We start from the raw sequence: 6,509 nt of genomic DNA, 5'->3' as shown, positions 1-6,509 counted from the left end.
AGTTGAATTAAACTGGTCAGATACATCCCCCTCAATACCCTGAACCTAAATTTTTTTTTGCCTCAATTTAACTTTGTCCTCTGTTCTGCCAATACCTTAAGCAGGTACAAAAGACACCAGACATTTCAATGCCACAATCACCTGACTGGAGCAAAAAGATAAACCGTGCCAGGATGTGGCTAGCACCCAGCCTTCTCAGGCTCCCCTCCCTCCACAAAGACAATGCCCACAAATAAGCAGGAAGAAGTCTTAAGAATCTGCTGCCCCAATTCCTTCCATCTGTGGTGTCTAATCTCCCACTTTTTATTATAAAAAAGAAGTGGGAATGTAATGCTGTCTCTTTAAGAGACAAGCCAGGCCCACTCCCTGCAGCCTCCCTCCCTCATCATCTTGGCTCTCTCTCTGTCCACTTCTCTCCCCCCTCACCTCCCTTCTCCTCTTTTTCCTTGCCTTCCATAACCCAATTAATAAATATCCAATTCTATTCTGTAGGATGTGCTTCCCCCCCACACAGCTCAGGCTTGCCAGGGAGCAGCCCTCCAAAACAAGCCTGGGAACCATTCATCTTGGTTTGTGGATCTGCTGCCATCAGGACTTTGCAGTTAGCTGCTGAAGACTCACTGCAAATTCATAACTCCAATCCCCCACCCCCAGACATACCTCCCCACTCCCACCCCACCCCCATCCCACAGCAACATCCCCCCACGAAATGTTTTCTTTTTTCTTTTACTTTTTTCGTTTTTGGTTTTTTGAGACAAGGTTTCTCTGTAGTTTTACAGCCTGTACTAGAACTAGCTCTTGTAGACCAGGCTAGCCTCGAACTCACAGAGATCCCCTGCCTCTGCCTTCTGAGTGCTGAGATTAAAGGTGTGCGCCACCACTGCATGACTCAGATGATTTTTTCTTCTGAGTCAAATCACACCTCTAATCTCCTACAAAACTTATCACAGCCCAGACCAGGTCCCAAGATGACGAAGGGCAAAAGTGAGATCCTGATCTCTGCAGTGTGGTACACTGTTCAGTGTTGTATAGTCACCTAAATCCTTATTTAGAATCATATTTTTTAATAATTATCTGTACCTGGGAAGCTCTGTCTTCTCTCTTTCGGCTGTCCTGGACACCAGCTTCGGCCATCTGGACAAAGCCTTCCGGTACAGCTTTCCCACTTCCTTAAGTCACTTCCAGTCCCTTATGTCACTTCCCGTCCCTGGACTTCACAGGCTTGCTACAGTGTGACACTGCACATGCTCCTGGGTTCCTTAACAGCCGTTCCTTTTCTTTCTTTACCTCATCACTTGGGCTTCTGAAAAGCCTTAGGATTTTTACTTTTGTTTACCTGGAATCTGGCTCCTTGTGTCAGTATACCTGAAAAGTTGTTAGGGATCTAGGGCTCAAGAGTCATTCATAGTATTTTAAAAAGGAGACACAACTTTGATAAGCCTCTGCCTCGAGAGTGCAAGGATCAAAGGTGTGCACACCACCACCTTCTGGTACCCAGCACAATAATGGTGATCTCTTCAGTTCTCACTCTTGGGAATTCTTCATTGTGGCTCTTTTAAATTCCAGGTAGGGTTTCCTGGGAAATGCAATCTCTCCCCTCTAGCAAATTTTTACTAATTTACTTACTGCATCCTTTCAGAAATTGTATTAAGTGTCTTTCTTCTTCACCTGATTTGAGATGGGGTAGAAAATAATACGTAGACAGGTACTATGATACTGGTAGAGTACCATCGACAAAACATACTGATATAATTATTTATTCTTTTAATTGTCTGGATTTACCCTTTTACACAAACTTTATCATAAAAAAACTTTCTATGGTTATGTCCCCCTTTTCATTTCTGATTTTATTAATTTGCAAATTCTCTCTCTGGTGTTTGATTAGTTTGGATAGGAGTTTATCAATCTTGTTGATTTTCTCCAGGAACCAGCTTTTTGTTTCATTGATTCTTTCAATTGTTTTCTGTGTTTCTATTTTGTTGATTTCAGCCCTTAGTTTGATTATTTCCAGTCTTCTACTCCTTCTAGGTGAGTCTGCTTCTTTTTTCCTAGAGCTTTCAGGTGGGCTGTTAAGTCTCCAACGTGTGATTTCTCTGTTTTCTTTAAGTGGGCACTTAGTGCTATCAACTTTCCTCTCAGGACTGCTTTCATAGTGTCCCATAGGTTTGAGTATGTTGTTTCTTTATTTTCATTGTCTTCAAGGAAGACTTTAATTTGTTTCTTTATTTCTTCTTTAATCCAGGTATGGTTCAGTAGTTGACAGTTCAGTTTCCATGAGTTTGTAGGCTTTCTGGAGGTAGCATTGTTGTTGAATTCTAGCTTTAATCCATGGTGATCTGATAAGACACAGGTGGTTACAGATATTTTTTTGTAACTGTGAATGTTTGCTTTGTTACCGAGTATGTGGTCAATTTTCGAGAAGGTTCCATGAGCTGCAGAGAAGAAGGTATATTCTTTCCTATTTGGGTGGAATATTCTATAGATGTCTGTTAAGTCCATTTGATTCATTACCTCCATTAATTCTCTTATTTCTCTGTTAGGTTTCTGTCTAATTGACCTGTCCATTGGTGAGAGAGGAGTGTTAAAGTCTCCTACTATTAATGTGTGCGGTTTGATGGCTGCCTTGAGTTTTAACAATGTTTCTTTTACGTACGTGGGTGCTTTTATATTAGGGGCATAGATATTCAGGATTGAGACTTCATCCTGATGAATTGTTCCTGTTATGAATAGAAAATGTCCCTCTCCATCTCTTCTGATTGATTTAAGTTTGAAGTCAACTTTGTTAGAAATTAGTATGGCCACACCTGCTTGTTTCTTAGGTCCATTTACTTGATAAGCCTTATCCCAACACTTTACTCTGAGTAGGTTTCTGTCTTTGTGGTTGAGGTGTGTTTCTTGTAAACAGCAGAATGTTGGATCCTGTTTTCATATCCAATCTCTTAGTCTGTGCCTTTTTATAGGTGAGTTGAGTCCATTGACATTAAGTGATATCAGGAAAAACATATAGTTATCCTCCTGGCTATGGGAAATAGACAAGATTGCCGGGCAAAAAATTGGAATCTTGGGGGTGGGGTGGGATGGGAGTAAGGGGAGATGGAGAGAGAAAAGTGTGAAGGAGAGGATGAGGGGAACTTGGGGAAATGGGATGATTGGGGATATAGGAAGGTTGGATACGGGAGCAGGGAAACTCATATCTTAGTTAAGGGAGCCACCTAAGGGTTGGCAAGAGACTTGAACTTGGAGTGGCTACCAGATGCCCAGGGCAATGTCCCCAGTTAGTTCCTTGGGCACCTGAGGATAGGGAACCTGAAATGAACCTATCCTATAGCCATACTGATGAATATCTTGCATATCACCATAGAACCTTCATCTAGTGATGGATGGAAATAGAGACAGAGACCCACACTGGAGCACCGGACTGAGCTCCCACGGTCCTAATGAGGAGCAGAAGGAGGGAGAACATGAACAACGAAGTCAGGACCACGAGGGGTGCACCCACCCACTGAGACAGTGGGGCCGATCTATTGGGAACTCACCAAGGCCAGCTGGACTGTGACTGAAAAAGCATGGGATAAAACCGGACTCTCTGAACAGGGCGGACAATGAGAACTGACGAGAGGCCAAGGACAATGGCATGGGGTTTTGATCCTACTTCAGGTTCTGGCTTTGTGGGAGCCTAGACAGTTTGGATGTTCACCTTCCTAGACCTGGATGGAGGGGGAAGGACCTTGGACTTTCCACAGGGCAGGGAACCCTGACTGCTCCTGGGACTGGAGAGGGAGGAGAAGAGGAGTGGGAGGGAGGAGGAGAGGGGTGGGAGGAAGGGGAGGGAAATGGGAGGTGGGGAGGAGGCCGAAAATTTTTTTTTCAAAAAAAAAAAACTAAAAAAGAAAAAAAACACTTTCTATAGGTTAAGGACGAATATAATTTTAAGAGTGATGGACATTTTGCTTAAATGACTTCCTGTACATAGATGTTCTTATTCATGCCACCTACATATTTTGTTGTTCCTAACACTCTGGCTATTTCCAATTTCAGTTTGGAACAATATAATTAGTAATAAGCAACATGTTCTTGTCCCTAACTTCAGTGAATATCATAACATTTCATGTTTTTATGTTTTAATTATTTTGCTAATTAATTTTTTAAGTTGGCATATTAGAAAAAGTAAGTTTCAACTGTAAGTTAAAACAATTTATTAAAATAGTTAACACAATTAACCCAGTGTGTTAGACACTCTATATACTGTCATTAATTATGGGTATTATAACTAGTTCATTCTCCCTTTTGCAAATTCAAGTACCATGTAGATGTTTGAGAGCCTATAAATTGAGTTTTAGATATTATATAATAAAGGGCTGATCAGAAAAAAATAAAGAATAAATTTGAGAACACGAACAGATTAAATTGGAGAAATTCACAAATTAAGAAAAAAATAGTTCATAATTTATGGCAAAAATTTTTTTTTAGGTACTGGAGAGATTCTTCAGTGGTTAAGAACACTTGTTTCTTGTTCAGAGTACCTGAGATTTGTTGACCACACCCACATGGTTACCTACAACAATCTCTAAGTTTAGTTTTAGAAGATTTCATTCCTTTTTGTTCTAGAGTCACTGAACTCACATTGTGCATAAAAATAACACACAGACAAAGCATTCATGCACATAAAATAAAAATAAATAAATCTAAAAAACAGATCAAGGAAATAGACAAGAAAACAAAAACCCCACAATGACAGTCACACAGTATATGGAATTGTTTAAAAATTTTACATTAAAATTTAATTGTAGGTAAGTATGTGTGCCATCAATATTTAGATGGAATATTTTCTGATTATAGGGAATTAATAGAAAATAAAGGTAATCAAATTCAAGGATTATAAAAGACAACACTATTATTAAACAGAAATAGAATTTATGTGAAGAAATTATACTAAAATCGATTATGTATTGAAAGCATTTTAAAGGCTATTGTACATTAAATTTGTGCATTGAATGTACTGTTTGCTTTAGCAATAAACAGGGTAAAATTGAATTTATAAATGTATAAAACTGAATACTGCATAACAAGTATAAGAACTGTGGAAAAATTATTTGGCTAGTGTTTAAATTACTAAAGACTTGATAAATTGGACAAATATTAAAGAAAATTCAATAAACAAATTAAACTGCCCCACGTTTAATCTAGTGATGACTATAAAATCATTTCTGATCAAAGTCTTTAACTGCTTGGACATACAAAGAGAAAATAAAGAGGGGTGTTTAGCACTATCCCTGTCTTATGGTATCTGGTACCAACAGGTTTGTGAGGGCCTTAAGAACTATCCTGTCATATGGTACTTGATATCTACAGCTCTTGGGGACTTCTCTGTCTGGGCCTACATGTATGCACTGCAAGTTTTCACCTTGGGTCTATATAACTCCTACTGCCTTTGTTGATCAGCAACTGTATCTTTGTTTGTAACCCTTTTATCCCATTATTGAAAATAGATTTTTTTTTTATAAAATATAACCTGATTGTATTTTTCCCTTCTCTTACTACTCCCAGTTCCTTTCCTCCTCTCTGTCATTCTCCATCCACTACTTTTTGTCTCTCATTAGAGAAAATAGGCCTTTAAGAGATAAGAACCAAATATGACAAAATAAAATAAGAAGATTAAGCAAAAGCTGTCATATTGAAGTTGGACATAGCATCGCATCAGGAGAAAAGAGTCTCAAAAAGGCACCTAATTCAGGTACCCAATTATTCTCACACTAAGGAATCCCATAAAAAAATACCAAACTATAATAAATACACAAAGGACCCTATAGGCCCTGTACTTGCTGCTTCAGTCTCTGTAAGTTCATATGTGCTTTGCTTAGTTCTTTCAGAGGTCCTTATGCTCTTGGAGTCCTCCATCTCTGGCTTTGACACTTTCTGCTTCCTTTTTCCTGGGATTCCCTGAGATTTGAGTGGAGGGATTTAATGAAGACCTCATATTTAGACTCTATCTGTATAACAACAGACTGAATGAAAACTTTCTGAACCACAGATATTAAGACCAACAATTAATAAACAAAACCTCATGAAAATGAGTAGCTTCTGCAAGGGAAAGGATACAATCATTCAGACAGAGCAGCAGCCTCCAGAATGGAATTTTTAAACCAATTCTACATCTGACGGAGGGTTAATATCCAAAATATATAAAGAATTCAGGAAATTAGATGTCAAAAAGTAAAATAATGCAATTTATAATGGACTATAGTTTTTTTATTTTTTTTTATTGAAAAAAAATTTTTCCGCCTCCTCCCCGCCTCCCATTTCCCTCCCCTCTCCCCCTCTCCCCCACTCCTCTTCTCCTCCCTCTCCAGTCCCAGGAGCAGTCAGGGTTCCCTGCCCTGTGAAAAGTCCAAGGTCCTCCCCCTTCCATCCAGATCTAGGAAGTTGAACATCCAAACTGTCTAGGCTCCCACAAAGCCAGAACCTGAAGTAGGATCAACACCCCGTGCCATTGTCCTTGGCCTCTTGTC

The sequence above is a fragment of the Chionomys nivalis genome, chromosome X, assembly GCF_950005125.1.
Source record: "Chionomys nivalis chromosome X, mChiNiv1.1, whole genome shotgun sequence".
In the NCBI taxonomy this organism is placed as follows: domain Eukaryota; kingdom Metazoa; phylum Chordata; class Mammalia; order Rodentia; family Cricetidae; genus Chionomys; species Chionomys nivalis.
The sequence above is the reverse complement of the archived record's forward strand: the minus strand, read 5'-3'. Positions refer to the sequence as shown.